Below are 18,774 nucleotides of genomic sequence, written 5' to 3'. Positions count from 1 at the left end.
CCACTGCAACCAAGTGGCCTGTTACTTCGCCGGAAAAATTTATAAGATCTACCTTTTCAGAAGCCAGTAGGGATTTCAAATTAGGACCAGTCTCCCTGCTTCCTTTCTTTACAAAAATAGCTGAAAAATCTCTAAAGACCCAACTGATTTAGTTTATTGAAGAAAAGAATGTGCTACCTGAGACTCAATCTGGTTTCAGACCCATGTATGACACCGAATCGGCTTTGCTCTTAGCTTCTGAATCTCTGAAAATAGCGGCAGATAGAGTAAGACCTCAACCCTGGTCCTGTTGGATCTTAGTGTCACTTTCGATACGGGCTCCCACTGCCTCCTCCTGGAACGCCTGTGGGACGTCGGAGTGAGGTTTGGCACTTTAGACTGGATTACGGATATTCTCCAAGACTGGTCCTTTCAAGTAATTCAACAGCCCTTAAAATCAGAGATTCACTCCAGGTTGCAAGGGGTTCCACAGGGATCGGCACTAAGTCCGACCCTGTTTAATGTTTATATGCGCCCGCTAGCAGGCGTAGTAGGAAGCCATGGGGTGAAGTTAGTATCAAGTGCAGATTATACTTAGCTGATCAACTCTGGAACAGAATGAAGCTGAGGCTGCTCCTAAGCTTAAAGCGTACTTGGTAGATTTGGATAAGTGGATGAAGTTTAGCTGTTTGCAACTAAATGCAGGGAAGACCGACATTCTGGTGGTAGGTAAGCAACCTTGTATCTGGTCCCATGTTTGGTGACCTCCTGAACTAAGGCTGGTCCTGGTCCCTAAGCCCAAGGTAAAAAAAAACGTAGGGGTTTGGTGTGATTCCACACTGTCTTTTGATGAACAAATTTCATCCCTAGTTGGCATTTGCTTCGGCATCTTGATGATGCGGAGTAAAATCCAAGATTTGTTACCACAGTCAGCTAAACAACCCATCATCCAGGCAGTTATTGTATCCCGCTTGGATTACTGCAGTGTTCTGTATCTCGGAGCTACTGATGCAGCGGAAGGGGGTTTTGCAAATTGTTACCAACTGCATGAGTTTTAAACATGTAACCAATTTCTGTTGTCTAATTTGGTCCTCTATCCTCTCGATGAATCTTTTATAGTTGACAGGGATTGGCAAAGGATTGACAGAATTCTAGAAATGAGAAACTAAATAAAGAAATAATCATTCAATATAACCAATTGACATTAATAAAGACAGACTCTGATTACTTATCAATATGCTTTCATCTAAATTAATGTGAATGCTCATCAAGCACAATACAGCTTGAATCATAGATCATCACACAAGAAAAACAATAATATAGTAATTCATAATAACATCTCAATATCTGTGTCTTGAGAGAGTGGATAGGCAAGGAGACAAAAGAGTAAAGACATTTGCAAAATAAAATTAATGTAAATTCAGACTATCATACAAACCTATTACACAAAATGCTAGAAGTCTGTAAAGCTACTCTCCGGCCGAGAGAGCAAGCTAGGGCACCCTCAAAGGTATCCGGAGCAAAGTCAGAGAGTCAGAATCAGCAAAATATCAGCCAGCTAGTTAAGTTAGGAAACAGCCACACAGTTCTCGCCTTTTGCAAAGTAAATCTCGCAAGTCTCGCCCCAACTAAATATTCTAGTACCAATAGTTTTACCCCGATTCACTAAAAAACCAACCCCCATGTATCACAAGAAAAACCCTCAAATCCCATTAGACAAAACGATGTGCCTAACTTTTCAACAGTACCTTTGTCTTTAGAAAACTTTTGTCATCAACCATCAGCAGAGGAAACTCAGCTAATTTCTTCCGCTACTTGCACATTTCTCCATCTCGCTAATGTATCAAACTCGTAGTACAAGTGTCCACATACTCCCCTCGGCAAGGAAATTCCATTCATAATGTTCATTACTTCCTCCACACAGCCTTGGCCATCAACAGGAACTCACAAAGGACAAAATATATATTTTTGCAGCCTACGTTTTAATAAACAAACCTAAAAAGACTATTAAAACCTTGACTGCAGAACAGTAAAATGTGATCTAGGAAAAACAAATACATATGTGATTATCCTTGTCACTTTACAAAACTCTACCATTAATGCTTCTATCAATGTTTTGACATTATTTTCAAACAGTTAGTGAAAAGGAAAATATCATGTCTCTTTTTAACTTATGGCTTCTATTAATATTTTATTTGGATGTTATTTCTGCATAATTGATTCACTATTGCAGCCTACTACAAAAGCACTGGAAATACTGATTTGTTTCCAGCACGCATTTGCGCAATTCTATCTCTTCTTTTTAGTCTTACACTGTTAATTTTAACACCATTTTGTTAATAATCCACACAATGAGAAATTTGATCCGAGCAGGTTTAATTTTGCAAAACCCTGCTCCATCACTACCAAAGGCAGAATGAGAATGTTGCAGAGGGTACAGAATACTGCAGCCTGTCTCTTACTTAACATTCTGAGACGCTCACCTTTGGGTGCGGCTGTTGTAAAACTACTTTGGCTCCCTGTGCAGTACAGAGTGACTTTCAAACCCTATGTTTTTGTCATAGAATCATAAGTGGGAAAGATCCTTGATACTTGTCCAGTGCGATTAAACTTTATCAGCCCATTAGTAGTCTTAGGTCTCTGGGAACTGCAAAGTTGACCATCCTCAAAGTTCAAAGATCTCATTGGGTAGGAAGATCTTTTGGTTTTCTTGCAGCAAAAATGTGGAACCTGCTGCCGCTTGATCGTAGGACGCAGCCCTCAGAAGTGCTGTTGCGTAGGAAGTTAAAATCTGTTTTTTCAGGCAATCCCTGGCCACTTTATCATTTTGGTGTATGGTGGCGTTTCTACACTGACGGTTAGAAAGCAATCATAGTGCGGGACGCTCTGTCTGGAGTAACCAGGTGCTTAATGAACTTCTAATCTAATCTGTCTGCTGCTGAGGCCAGGTAGTCACTGCCATAGTTGAGGTCAGATCAGGTTGCATTTTCAAGCTCGAAGTTCAGACCCAAGAACCTCTCTTGGCACTGTTGACAAGGAATGGATGCTTGATGTCACTAGTTTCATTGGTACTCATTTTATCAATTTCAGGGATTATGTCCTGTGTTCATGGATGGAAGACAGATCCCTACAGTGGCTGCATTAGTGCACTCAGACACAGGGGACTGGTAGGTCATCAGCTTATCACATTTATTCCCATGACTGTGGACTTGTTCTAGGTGTCAGACTAAAGACAATGAAATCATTAAAGGTTCTGTCGTGATGTCCTCTAACATTTTAGAGGTTTGAATGTCACTGCCTCGCACTCACATACATAACACATTTGTTTCCATGCTATTATTTATGAACACACTGTAATGCTGTTTGGTATTTAGTTCTGCTTCTCTGGATTCTGTCTGCACATTACCCAAGGTTGCTCAGAATAAACAACAACCTCACATTATTTTCTGCCCGGTCAGCAATAGCTCCAAACATTGAGACAAAATATGGTAGCACATCTGTAGCTTTCATCTACATGTAGTTATTATATAAACTAGGTCCGTCGTATTTACCTCAGAGGAGAATTCTAACAGAGAAGACCGGTCTTGGAACAAGTGCCCTCCGAGGCATGCAGCCTTGTGTAAACTCAGTTTTCACCTCTGATGCAGACCACTTGACCACGCACACACAGGTTTGGGGTTTGTTGCTCCCAGAGATCACTGATATAATTCCAGTGCATACACTGTAATGATAGGCTTAGGCAAAAAGACTCTTTCCATGATGGGGATGTTTATTCTGTACAGGCTGATAATAACTGCTTTGCTCTCTATAATCAGTATAATAATCGCAGCATTCTGGCTCCATTATAGACTATGTTAGTTGCAATAAATATATTGTGAACTTTCATTGTGTCTTGTCTTATGTTTATTATGAACATCTATGACGGAGTCCGCAAGTGAAAGGGTTTTGATCTGTTTCCACGGTTCCATAGGAGACTAGAGTGTTGTGTTTCTAGGTTGCAGAAATTACCTGTTTCTCCGGGAGTTTAGGAATTCAGGTGAGGCCCTGTGAGCTAGCTGGTCCAACAGGTGTTCACAAGTGCACCTACAGACAGGCACACACACAGACACATATGTGCCCAGACACATATAACACAGAGTCACAGGCAGGGGCACACAGAGAGATGCACAGACCGACTAACAACATAGACAAAAACACCTGCACACATATACAGGCAAGTGTTTTAGATGTTACAATTACCCAATGATCTGGTAATCAGTTTACTGATCTAGGAAGGATGAAGGATGAAACTCCAAGGGCCGGAGACACCTGTGGCACGGATGGCCTCTGATCACAGGATGCTTTTAGAAGGCAGGACTTCTGGAAGGAAAGCAAACAAAGATTGTTTTTATTTAAAAGCAGTCAAAGACATTGGGGGTTCGCTGACATCAGTAGGCCACCATCCTTGTGATGACTGCTATTCCTAATGGGTCGCAAATTGCAACCTACCTCATTAATATGCACAAGGTAGGTCTATTTGTGACGCACTAGAATTCACTAATGAGACTCAAAAGAGTTTCATACATTAGGAATGCCGATTTCCTAATTGTGATGCGGAGAGAGTCGCAACTAGAAAATCGGTATTCCTAATGTTAGTACATCTGGCCCTTAGAGGCCCTGTAGGCAGCAGAGAAGAAGAAATGAGTTGAACTGCTTGAATTTAGAATTCTGTTAGAACAGGGGAGGCCAAATGAATTCAGCTTTGGTGATAACAAGATAAAGCGCTTAGTAAAATACAATTTGGAGATTCCCTTCATACTCCTTTATCACTGTGACAAGTAATTCTCGTAGCTAATATTAGTTGATTCATTTCTAAAATCAGGGATATGATTGTCGGACATCCATAATATTATGCCCCACAAGTAGATTTCAAGGTTATTAAAAGTTTTTAAAAACCCACTAACATTGCTTTTCCACTGCACGCTGAATTTGCTATTGTAAATGTGCTTCATATCTCTACCTTATGTATACCACAGAAATATCTTTGGTGCACTAGTTATGCTGTGGTGGTTGCATAATGCCTCTTCATGGTGCGTGGCGGATTTAATGATGATACATACGCATGCTTGTGAGGGCTAATGTGCCGTGTGCACTCTGGTGCTCTTCTGCTCCATATTCTGCATATCGAGTTCTACACTCTCCAATGGTGGAAATGATGTTGCTTTTCAGGGTGAATCAATAAGATAACAATATCATTTGGATAGTGCGGAGGTGTTTATGGCTAGGTGGTAATAGTTGACATGTTGCTTGTCTGGAGGGTGAAGAGGGGAAGATGGATTGTTGGCACTCTACATATAATGGTGTGTTTCAAGGTATTGTGTACTATCTGAGGGAGCTGATGTATGTATTGATCAAGCTGTCTTACTGGCATTGAAACCTGTGACCTGCAGATATCCCATTGAGAGTGGAACCCTAAACTTGCAGGTGACACAGTATCTATGTCATGCACTCAATAAATTAATCTATTTATTGACATCTTTTCTCAGGCTCCTTTTACACAACATACAATGTTTTAATAGGTCTGAGATTTTAAGAATGTTGTTTTCCTTTGAGAATAATATCTGCCTAGCCCTGACATCTCAAAAGCCTAGCCTCGCAGCTCTGTCTTCTAGAACACAATCGTTCTCATAGACTCCATCCAGCAGTCCCCTTGCTCACCATACCAGATTTTTAGTTGAGTATGCTATGGTGTTTTTTGCTAACTGGTAATCTCACTTGGGTCTCATAAACATTCCTTTGCCGTAACTCTTAACAGTGATGTTTGGTAGATCACAGTATTCACCTGCATTTCTGGTTGGTCTTTTCATAGAAAATGTTGACTATTTTCTTTCACTGGTTGAGGGCTCCTTGATACATTTGGAGAGGCAGGCTTTAACTTTTCTGATGATGATATGCTAATGCCTATGTTACAGAGCCTCGTTAGGTTTATGCATATATGTGACATTTCTGTTCTAGGTTTCAGCAAAGCCCAAATATGACCGCTCAGTTTTGAACAGCCTTATTTTTGGTTTTTGCTGCCTGCATTTGTGTGCTCCTTTTACAGATCCCAGCCTGTCCAGTGCAGCAGAGTTATTTTAACAGATTTTGCTAACCTACAACCCAGTTGATTTTATCTAGTATTTTGAATGCATGTCTATATGCAGTGTTTACATAGCACAAACCTAGCTGAAATGCGGCAGTGCACTTTAAAGCGTCAAAGACAACTGTTCTAGGTGTAGTAGGTGGCTTGTCATCTGTTGCTGCATCATGATGTATTTATAAAGAGGCGAGTCTTTTGCATGTATATTGAATTCCCATTCCAGATTTCCACTCTGAGTGTGTCCTGCTGCAGGTGTGCTTATAGCCACAGGTGCAGGTAGGCTTGGGATTTTGCTGGTCAGGAAAGCCACTGTGATGACTTTTTAGATGATGCAGCTAGTTTTGTAGTTGGTGTGGGCTTGCATTCTGTGGTATCCTGCTCTTCCTGATGTTTAGTCCTTCCTTTGTATTCTGTGCCCTGCTGCTCTGCCAGTGTGAGTGATGCCATGGAATGTTCATGTGTATCTGGTTGAGTGAAATGTCAGTTGGTATGTTTGGGCCGATCAGCTGGGATGCTGCTCCTGGTAGGGCTGCTACTGCTACAACTACCTTATAATCTACAATTCCTGTAACTATATACTCCTGATTCTACTGAAGAATAAATTACCTTTTGGATTCACCATCAGCTCTGCTTGCCCTCCTTCTTACATTATTACATATTCCGTTTGAAAAAAAGAGTGCATTCATGTTTTCATTGGGGTTTTCCGTAATTGTTGTCCATTTACTTTACAAACCTGTTAAAGGAGTCCTTGTTGAAAGATAGACAAATGGGATGTATGTGTAATTTATTTGTGTCATGCTTTGTGGAACCGCCATCTGGTCCTTTTTGGGACACCCATCTGGTCCTTTATTGACATCCACTGGTCTCCGCCTGGCCTGAAGTGTGTAGAGGCACATCACTAGCTTGAAAGTGTCTAGATGCTGGGAGTATTTTTTATGAGTCACTCTGGTTGTGTGTTTGTGTCTATGTATGTGGAATTTCTATATCATAAACCTAGTCAAAAGGCTGTGGAGTGCTGTACCGGCTAAAAGACGAGCATAAAGACAGCAAGTGACAGGAGAGGTAGCTGTTTTGTGGACTGTTGATGAATTGTAATGTTGTGCTCCTTAAAGATGTGTCTCTTCACCACCTTCCTAAATTGAGCAAAGGTGGGGCAGTCCTGATACATGGATTGTGTTCCAAGAGCACAGAGCTAGAAATGGCCAACTGCCTTATTTGTTTTTAATATACTTCTTAGTCTACAGTCTGCTGGTGATCTGGCTGCAGGTGTGCTGACAATAGCCAGAGATGGTGATATATTCTGCAGTATAGGCATGGTTGCTGGGCTTGGTGGCTTTATAAATGATGAAGCTGTTTTTTAAGATAGTGTGGGCTGCCTAGGGTAGCCACAAGATTCCAACAGGATGAGGGTGATAATATTTATTCAGGCACCAGATGCGACATGTTGCGGTGCATAGACACTGTGGAGCACATTTACCAGGGCCCTTTATCACCACCCAGATGCAAAATTATGAAGGCTTGAACAACAGTGCTTAAGTCACTTTCTGGAAAAAACACATTCACTTTCATTTGAGGAGAGAGGGAAACTGCCCATCTCTGCTTTTTGACAATGTTTTCCTTGACCTTGATAGTGTCCAGGGTGAATCCAAGTGACATGGCATTTATTGAAAGTTGGGGTTCGAAGCCAGCAAAGTTCAGTTCACTGAGCCGTGTTTTTTCTGTTCCTTTGTTTGTTGTTCTTAGCAAATAACAGGGGTTTATCTGTTGTACACCGCCACTACATCTTGTGTCATAAGTAATGATCACAAATAAATCCACCTTCTATTTATTTTACAAATAGCACAGTATTCTTGATGAATTACTGATCATAACTATTATATTTTGTGTGGAACAAGGTTGCTTATTTTTGCAACTGATTTTCTGTGTGTTGGTTTTTGGATTTCTGTGCTTTCCTTTTTTTTTGTTACTGTTTCTACAACGCATAAATGTTATACTTGTTGTGGTATTGTTCTGCTATATAAAATAAAACCCCAGTTCGCATACACCTGTCTTCGTCGTAGATGTAATTGTTGTGCTACACTGTCCCTTGACTTAACATACAAACCATGATCTTTGAGCTTGGCCTTGGCTGCTCGACTAAGCGATCTGGAAAAACTATGCATCTTTCTATTTCAGACTGGTTTCCCAGTGTCCTTGTTAGTGGGGAGCACACACCTGCAATTCTACCATTCGTATTCGGCTTTCCCGGTGACTGAAAAGAAATGGGGAGAGGTCATTGGAATTTAAACAGCACCTCTTTCGGTCTGTGACCCTTTGAAATGCAAATGATTTTGAGGTGAAGATGCTTGCTCTGAATGCATCTTATCAGGTCTTTGTTTTAATTGTTTGTGTAAATCTGAGTTAGATTACTTAAAATTTGAATAAGGTGGCATTTTGTAACCTTTTCTTGGCTGGATGAATAATGGAGAAACTCTCTGGGCCAGATATGGGGCAAAGTATTCTGAAGTGACGAGGTGCAAGTGATATTATGATGAAGGAGGCCATGCAGGTGCCCGAGAGAGCTCTTTAGTTGATGCATGTTCTAAAGTATGATGATTCATAAGTAGAAGTAAAGGCTTTTTCCTAGGGTCTCTCTGTATAATAAATCATCTGCTGAAGAGCTTGCAGATACAGTTTTTTCATACTAATGTGCATGGCTTGATTTATGTCTACATATTAAAAGCATATCTTTCAGGCACCTTTAAAATATGTGTATAGCTATGGAATAAAAAGGATGGAATCAGCAATGTCCTGCAGACACTTATTCATGTGTGCTGGTTCTGCTAATGTAGCTAACCTAGGTGAGCTGACTAAATAGTCATTTTATTGTCTTCAGTAAACTCAATAAGTCGATCGTGTGTTTCTCGAGTCTGTCCATTTCTGGTTCTGCAGGTGTGTATGTGTGTGTGTGTGTGTGTGTTTATATATATATTCACTGAAAAAACCATAGGTTTCACACACGTTATAGTTAGGAATTAGCATTTAAAAATCCTTGCAAATTCACTTAAAAAACCATAGGTTTCACACATGTTATAGTTAGGTGGATATTTCACTCGTAAAAAACCAATGAAATTCCCCGTTATAGTTAGTTCAGATAACTATAACTCGCGCGCCCGCAATCCTGCTCATGACGTCACATATTACATCACTCATGACATGGTCCGTGGCATCACTCATGACATCACTGGTGGCGGTCGTGCGAGTTATAGTTATCTGAACTAACTATAACAGGGGAATTTCATTGGTTTTTTACGAGTGAAATATCCACCTAACTATAACGTGTGAAACCTATGGTTTTTTAAGTGAATTTGCAAGGTTTTTTAAATGCTAATTCCTAACTATAACGTGTGTGAAACCTATGGTTTTTTCAGTGAATTTGTATGGTTTTTTAAATGCTAAGTTATGTATGTATTATTATTTTTTGTATATATTTATTTTACAATAAACTACGTATTAAAATTTCTTTTTTTTTTTTGGTTTCTCACCATGCGCGCATGCGCACCCCGCGATTTTAAATTATTTTTTTTTTTTTAATTTCTGCCTTCGGGGTCCTTCAGGGACCCCCTGACAAAGGCTAGGGGGTCAGGAACTCTCTACCCTGCCCCCTTTTCACGTTCGCCACCTTCCTTTTTCACTCTCGCACTGAAAACAAACAAAATGGCGGCCGGCACTTCCTGATTTCGACCGATTCGAACGTTGACTAACATGTAACCACCAATCAGAATTACGCTCGCGCACGTTAGGGTGCTCGCACGGTGCTTGCACGGTGCGCGGCTATAGATATGTATGTGCTTTTAACTGCAATTTTCTCAGGAACTACTGAACAGATTGACTCCATATATGCAAAAGGCACATCCCTGACCTGAGGACTACCTCTCTGCCAAATTTCTAGTAATTCTGTTCAGCCGTTCGGGCTGTACCTTCGACTAAAGGTCCTATGGGAAAATGCATGGGGAAAATGCGTTTTGGGACCCCCCTTTTTTCTCGGCCCCCGCTTGACGAATCCCCCCGAGACTTTCAGGGTAGGAGCTGAGTGGAGCGCCCCATTAGTTTTGAAAATTTCGCGCGGATTCGTCAACCGGCGCCAAAGTTATTCAAAATAGAATTTTCAGATTTCCTATGGACACACTGTCCTAACTATAACTATCTACTGGTGACCGCCAGTAGATAATATATCAATCATATGGAATATCTCATAGTGGGAAATGCTTCATGCTCGACGACTATGTGCATCAGATGAGGACTCGGGTGTGGAGTTGCAATCCATGATAAAGAGATTTCATGAAGTAGGGTACACACATGGTATGTTGGAGATGGCATAAGAAGGGCATGGTAAAACAGAGCTGTCCTTTTAACACAAACAGAGCAGAATAAAAGGACAGAGCAGAACTCAATAATGTCATGGAATGTTCTTCATGAACTTCAGCACTGGGCACAAGCATAAATTGAACATCATAGAAAGGCACTGTATTCCTGATGGATACATTCCTGAGAAACGAACTTGAACTGCATCCCGGTATCACCTACAGGAACATTGCCTTCCTGGATTATACAAAAACCAACAGCTACATGCGCCAGACAGATGGAGCTCCAAACAGAATATGCGGCATAATGCAGCACATTTCGGGGTACTATTACTTAATTAGTTTGTGATTTTTACACCTGGTAATACTGATTAACCAAATATTTCTTCTCATTAGTCCCAGATTAACAGCCAAATTCAGAAATATGCAACTGAAAGAGGATTAATTAACCTTTAGGAGAGGCCTTCACTGACTTGCATGTGATTTTTAAAAGAGTGATTGACCAATGAATGAAGCAACCAACGGAATAAAGTTACAACATAATAAACTCATAAATTGTAATTGTGAGATACAGGCGTGACATGAATAAAGTAATAAACAATTACAGTAGAGACCACTTTACCGTTCAAAACGGTAATCAGCAAAATCTGTAAGAGGAAACTGTGGATTGACCATAAATGAACTCTAAACAGTCGATTGTCATTTTAACTTCAAGGGTGGAAAACAGCACCACAGAAGGAATTGAAAGAGACACAGATGAGGTTCTAGTGTTTTACACAAGAGCACGAATGGGCACTTTTTAATAGGGTCATGAATTATCTCTGTTGTTTTTTACAATGACCAATTCGTTAAATCAGGTGTCCTAAAAGAAACATATATTATCCATAAACAAGTCCTGAGAACCCAATTACCACCTGATCATAAGGTGGGGAAAATGAAACCCCAAGGATTTGAAAGAGACATGGGTCATGGTCTAGTGTTTAACACTACAGCAGTAGAAACGGATAACAGACTCTTTGTGATGAGGCCATGATTGTTTTTACCTATGGTCCACTGGAGAGCATGTTTGCCAATTGCGTTTAACTGTTATTAATTAAGGCATGAGATTTTATCCAGAGATTTTACTATTTAAAAAAGGTATGAAGAGAAATGGAAGAAACAAAAAAATATATATATATAATTATATATATATATATATATATATATATCGCCACTCACCCACTTGCACCTGAAGTAATCCTAGGACACAGCGGGGTAAGTTTCAGGAGCCCTTTATTCACGGCAGAATATAGATGCTGAAAACCGCTGAGTATCGCCTTCTCCCTCTTTTGAATCTCCTTAGGCACTCCAATAGGTTGGAAGTCAGCTGATCCAGCTGTAGTTCAGGCAGAGGCAGTGTAATGTCCTACTACCTCCCCCAGCATGCACCAGATAATGTCAGTGTGGCAGCCGGATCATGCTCGCCTGAGCGCTGCGTTTTGCCTGGCAAAATATAATATATATATAATATATATTTTCAGTGGCTCATTCTATAACTTGTGCCCTAAGGTAGATGTAATTGCCACCCTCGCCATGTGCTGCTAGTTTCATCACTCATGACATCTTCTATAAGATCATTGATAATATTACTGCAACATTTGCAATGAAATTAATAAGGAGAAAACTGTGCTTGATGGGGGCGCTTGATATAGTTATCTTAGCGTATGAATTCCGGTATTCGAGATAGCCATAACAGCTATTTGTACATTTAAAACATTACGTTGTCAATGAAATGCTCACCTAACTGCAACGTTCCTTCAACCTTTGGTTTATATATATGGAGTGGGCAAAGGTGACGAGTGTTACTTTTCAAAATTGGATGTTTAGCCAGTATTAGTTGGATAAATTGATAAACATGATAGTAGTTACATAGACAAATATTACAAATAATAAAATCGTTTAAAAGGCTGCTAGCTTCTGGAAATTGATGTGAAAAGGGCTGAATCGACATTGATGCTATGAAAAACAAATATGAAAAGTGCAGCTCTCCCCCTATTGAAAACTGGAAAATACTATATTTATAAAGTGGATGAATTGTTTGTAAGAAGCATGTACTAGAAGCGCTGAATGATGCTAGTGATTCATCCCTGTCCCTTTAAAATAGAAAGGTAGCTGGCGGCAGTAGAACTAACCGATCGAGAAAGGAGTGAGATGTTGAAAAGGTATGCAAAATCAAAGAGACAACACGGGAATGCTTCTAGCTTTCAAAAGCAGCTATTTGTGAAGGGCTGAACAGACTGTGACAATAAGAAAGTTATTTAAGAACAAAATGACAGCGCTCACATAACGATGAAATTGGCTGAAACAATATTCAGACCGAGAGTATATAAACTGCAAGAACGTTTCACAACGCAGATAATTTTTTATTCTATTTTTCATTACAAGTGACTGTAAAACGGAAACAAGACGACATTTAGAAGAAGCATCATTTGTAGCATCGCGCTACTAATAATCACAGACACGGCTTGCTTCTTTCAACTGGAAATTTATTCCTTGCCTCCAACCTCAGCCTTGTCCCTACCCTAACTGCCCTCTTCCTGTCCTGACTCCTCCTCTTCCCTTCCTCCCAGCTCGGTCCGCCCGCCCCCACTACTAGACTGCTGACTTCATTAAATCTCCCCTTTTCTTAATAAAATAAACAAACAAACAGTGCTTCAGTCCATCTCTACAATGAGTCTCTTTGGTGGCTGAATATCATGACGTGGCCGCAATGACATGCCCCCAGTGTGCACACTTGGCAAGGGCTCACTCTGCTGACCTCTGCCTTCTGTATCACCAAGGTCAGATTCTTCAAGTGCGGGCGTGCCAGTCGGATTCATCCCGGGTCCTTTCATGTCTCGCGGACACCTCTTGAAGTGGGAGACGTTCCTGGTGACTCTGCGTTGTTCAGATTCCGCCGTCAGCATAGTGCCCTTCTGTTGGGTAACGAACAATGGCTCGTCACGGAATCGGGAATCAGTTTTTCTATGCTGCTCTTGTTTGATGAAGACATGATCTCCTTCATGCAAAGATGGAGACCTCGCTCTCCTCTTGGCATCGGCATACGATTTCATTCGGTCCTTGTTGTGCTTGTCAGTCACAGCCATTTCTTGATGGATGTGATTTGGTGATATCGCTTGCAAGGCACCTTCCCATGTCGGGATGCGATTTCTCATTGGCCGCCCTGCATGAGGGTCGCAGGGCATTGTCCGGTGGTTGAGTGGGGGGTTGTCCTGTAAGCTCTGAGAACTTCAGTCAGAGCTGCCTGCAGTTCTTTCTTCTCAGCAGTAGCTTGCTGAAATGTCTTTTTGATCGTGGCCATAAATCTTTCAATGGTGCAATTTGCTTGGGGCCAGAGTGGTTTGACTTTTCTGTGCTTAAAGTCCATGTGTTTCGCAAAGGCACTAAATTCGTGTCCATTGAATGGGGGTCCATTGTCCGTTGTGATTACTTTGTGGACACCCCATATTGCAAATACCTCATCTAGCACCTTGAGAGTGCAGGAGGCGCTTGTAGACGATATTATTTGTGCGATGGGAAATCGTGAATATTCGTCAATTATGCCAACCACATATTTTCCAGACTGCAGCGGTCGATAAAAGTCCATGGCAATTTCTTGCCAAACTCCACTGGGTAGGGTGGTCATTTGTAGTGGTGCCGGTGGATTGCTTTTGCTGGTCAGCTGACAGGGGTGGCAATCCTTTAGTGTAGACTCCACCATCTGGTCCAGAAAGGGGAACCAGATGCGTTCCCGTAGAGCTTGTTTCGTAGATACTACTCCTCTGTGGCCTTCATGGGCCAGATCGATAACCCCCTGCCGTAGTTGACTGGGGATGACAAGTCGTTGACCTCTTAGGATGACTCCATCAGTGGTGACCGACAGTTCGTCACGGACGTGCCGCAATGCTTGTATCTCTTTCCGGATTGTAGAGTCTGTGTCTTCTTCTTGCGGGTTGTATCTCCATTTATTAGTTTGGATCCGGTGGAGTACCATTTGCAGGATAGTGTCTTGGGCGGTGACTTCCCGGATGGCGTCCATGGGAATGGCAGGTGGCAATGCTTGGTCAGCCACGAAGTGGATGAACTCCTCAGCAATCGATGGTTTGGATTCTGACGACGGCTGAGGGTGGCGGGACATGTAGTCAGCCGGGTTCTCCGCCTTCCCTGGTTTGTGAACAAACTTGCTGACACAGTTCTGATTGTCGTTGACTTTGAATAAGACTTCCACCAGATGAAGACGCTCTGCGGTGGGGAGGCTAAGTAGGCAGTCGGCTTCAGGCCCTTTGATGACATGTATAAGCGCCTGTACGGTGATGTTGTCATGGGTGAGAGTTGTGTGGAATTTACCCAGACAGGGTAGTGGTTTTTTGGACATCCACGTGAAGACACGGACCGGTGCAAACGTTAGTGGGGGTTTCGGAACCATTTTCTCGTGTTCCGTAACTGGAATATAGTTCAGCGAGGCTTCGCTGTCCAATATGAATTTGGTGTCGTGATTCCCCACTCTAATGTCTAGGCGTGGATACTTTTTCAGTTGATCAGGGTCCGCAATCATGTTCACGCATTCCACAGTGTAGGTCGAGTCTGTGGAGGAAGATGATCTCGAGTCCCGAGATGGGGAACTGCGTTCCCATCGTGACCTGCATGATTCCCGGCTGGAATCTGATGAGCCTGGGGACCGCATGGACTCTCCTTGAACAGCTCGTATGTGAAGCTTCCTTGTGTCTGAGCAGGATGATCTCGTTGTTTCACTTCGCCTTTCCTTGTGATAGTCCCCGCACATTGCTTCGAAGTGGTTGGATCGCCCACATTTCCTGCATCGCTGACCCATGGCCAGACAGGTGTCTATATGAGGATAGTCATATCCACACCGATAGCATCGTTTAGTCCTTCCTGGCTTTCGGTCCCTTCTCTCTGGTTCTCTTCTCCTGTACTCCGGGCGTCGTTGGCGAGACGACAGCCTGGGTCTCCATTGATTCTCCTACGAATATTTCCTTCTGCTACGAGGTTGTTCTTGAACGCGGTGTGCTTGTTCATGACTGACGTTGTGTCCTGTTTCAATGGTGGCGGCGTGTTCCTCCGCTTGGTCGTATGTACGAGTCATTTCTTCAATCTCTTCTAATTCGTGGGGTTTCCTCAGTAGCCGTCTCGGAGTGTTTCTGAGTGACAACCGGTTATGATTTGTGATTTAAGGGCAGCGTCAGGCGAGAAGGTTTCAAACTCAGTGTCTCGACAGCCGTCGTAACCGGGTGATGAATGCACTCATTGCTTCCTCCTTCCCTTGACGTGCTTGGTGGAATGCGTGGCGCTCATAATCCACATTTCTTTTATGAAGAAACTTCTTATTCAGTGCCTCACGCACTTTGTCATAGGTTCCTGTATCTGCAGGTGAAAGATCCTTGATGATTTTGCTTACTTCCCGGCCGGCTAGGTTGCGGAGGGCTATTAACTTCTCTTTGTCTTCCATCACTTTGGATCCCTCGATATAGTCTTCGAAATCTTCTAACCATTCTTGCCAGTTGGGGCCCATACTCCCTCCTGTGGTCACAGTCAGAAGTTCCGGAGCTCGCAGGTGTGATCCTCCCGCGACCAGGGGCTTCCGCTGTGGTGAGGCGGGGGGAGTCACCATCGTCTCGTTGGTTTCTTCTCACCCTTTTGTTGGTGCCTGTTTCTTTGTATGTTCTCACCAATGCTTGTTTATTTGTACTTGACAATGCTTGTTTATTTGCACTTGACAATGCTTGTTTACTTCTTCTCGCCAATGCTTGTTTGTTTGTACTTGACAATGCTTGTTTATTTGCACTTGACAATGCTTGTTTATTTGCACTTGACAATGCTTATTTACTTCTTCTCGCCAATGCTTGTTTATTTGTACTTGACAATGCTTGTTTATTTGCACTTGACAATGCTTGTTTATTTGCACTTGACAATGCTTGTTTACTTCTTCTCGCCAATGCTTGTTTATTTGTACTTGACAATGCTTGTCTACTCCTTCTCGCCAATGCTTGTTTATTTGCTGTATGCCTGACTTCAAAATGGCCGCTCTGCAACAATCAAGGGGTCTGTCTTGAAAAGTGCCTGACTTCAAGATGGCCGCTGTCACTGCATGCACACGAGGCTTTCTCTCATGGCTCACTCGGTCCTCTTTCACTCTGGACTCACCGGCGGGCAGCTTCAGAGGGTGGCACACACCAGGACCTGCTTCCCCCCAACGGCGGCTACTACCAGGTGAGGTTGGGGTGGGCTCCCGCCTTATCCTGCGGCTTCCCACGTTTTTACTCACGACACTGTGCCAATGCTCACGCATCAGGCGTGAGGTCTTCCGACATCTACGGGCGCTCAAGCCCGGACTTCACGGCGCTCGACAGCGCTCACCAGTGGGTCTTCAGGGACGGCGTCCTCGACACTGGGCACTTCTCTGTCACTCTCGGGTGCGAGGCAGGGTCGGGGTGGGCTCCCGACGTCTGCACTTCCCAGCCTCACCCGAGGCACACGCTTCTGGCGTGAGTCGCGCTTCGACGCGATCGGCTTAAATCTCTTCAAGCGAGTCAGCGCTTGTTCTCGCGGCCGCTCTCAGCTCCCTCACGGTCTCTGGAGGTCTGTGATTAGTGGGGCTTGGTCATCCCACCCTCGTCGCCAGTTGTAGCATCGCGCTACTAATAATCACAGACACGGCTTGCTTCTTTCAACTGGAGCTTTATTCCTTGCCTCCAACCTCAGCCTTGTCCCTACCCTAACTGCCCTCTTCCTGTCCTGACACCTCCTCTTCCCTTCCTCCCAGCTCGGTCCGCCCGCCCCAACTACTAGACTGCTGACTTCATTACATCATTAAATAAGTAACTTGTTTATGTTTACGTAATTGGCATCACCTGATGGATGATTTTAATATGAAGTAAAATGGCACGCTATTAGGTTGACAAAGGCTGTTGGAACAGCCGAAACGCGCGTTCCTGAGTTGGAAGTGCTGCCCATCAATAAAATGCGATTACCTAAATGATTTCGGTGCAGTCTTTTCTCCGAAGGGGAGAAGGGTGTTATGATATATATATATATATATATATATATATATATATATATATATATATATATATATTATCTACTGGCTTTCGCCAGTAGATAGTTATAGTTAGGACCGTGTTTCCATAGGAAACCTGAAAATTCTATTTTGAATAACTTTGGCGCCGGTTGACGAATCCTCGCGAAATTTTCAAAACTAATGGGGCGCTCTGCTCAGCTCCTACCCTGAAAGTCTCGGGGTGATTCGTCAAGCGGGGGCCGAGAAAAAAGGGGGGTCCCAAAACACGTTTTCCCCATGCATTTTCTCATAGGACCCTTAGTCGAAGGTACAGCCCGAACGGCTGAACAGAATTACTTGAAATTTGGCAGAGAGGTAGTCCTCAGGTCAGGCATGTGCCTTTTGCATGTATGGAGTCAATCTGTTCAGTATTTCCTGAGAAAATTGCAGTTAAAAGTACATCAATATCTATAGGCGCATACCGTGCGCAAGCGTAATTCTGATTGGTGGTTACATGTCAGTCAACGTTCGAATCGGTCGAAATCAGGAAGTGTCGGCCGCCATTTTGTTTGTTTTGGGTGCGAGAGTGAAAAAGAGAGGTGGCGAACGTGAAAAGGGGGCAGGGTAGAGAGTTCCTGACCCCCTAGCCTTTGTCAGGGGGTCCCTAAAGGACCCCTAAGGGTGAAAAAAAAATTGTATTTATTTTTTTAAATCGCGGGGTGCGCGCACGGTGCGCGCACGGAGAAAAACCTTAAAAAAAAAAAAATACATAACTTAGCATTTAAAACACCGTACAAATTCACTTAAAAAACCATAGGTTTCACACACGTTATAGTTAGGAATTAGCATTTAAAAAACCTTGCAAATTCACTTAAAAAACCATAGGTTTCACACATGTTATAGTTAGGTGGACATTTCACTCGTAAAAAACCAATGAAATTCCCCCGTTATAGTTAGTTCAGATAACTATAACTCGCGCGACCACCACTCTATCACAAGGATGATGTCATCAGTGATGTCATCAGTGATGCCACTGACCATGTCATGAGTGATGTAATATGTGACGTCATGAGCAGTGGACTGCGGGCGCGTGAGTTATAGTTATCCATAAGTAACACATCTTTTAATTTGCTAGTAACTTTGGCTCTGTTTGATAATTCTTCTCATAACTTTCCCCAAAAATGTGTTCTTTCACCTCAGCTCCTTCCTGTAAAGTTTGGGGTTGTCTGTCAATATGGGGATAACAGAAAGGGGTGTCTCAAAACTTCAAATATCCATTCATTTTATCCATAGGAAAATTG

The 18,774-nt window shown here is 42.7% G+C and overlaps 1 protein-coding gene across 2 annotated transcripts in view; it reads left to right on the top strand.

Annotated features, from left to right (window-relative positions):
* GAS7 (growth arrest specific 7) overlaps positions 1-18,774 on the top strand; it is a 1,339,070-nt gene that overhangs the window by 1,259,765 nt on the left and 60,531 nt on the right. The gene's annotated exons all lie outside the window — the stretch shown is intronic.

The sequence above is a fragment of the Triturus cristatus genome, chromosome 7, assembly GCF_964204655.1.
Source record: "Triturus cristatus chromosome 7, aTriCri1.1, whole genome shotgun sequence".
Lineage (NCBI taxonomy): Eukaryota > Metazoa > Chordata > Amphibia > Caudata > Salamandridae > Triturus > Triturus cristatus.
The sequence above is the reverse complement of the archived record's forward strand: the minus strand, read 5'-3'. Positions and strand labels throughout refer to the sequence as shown.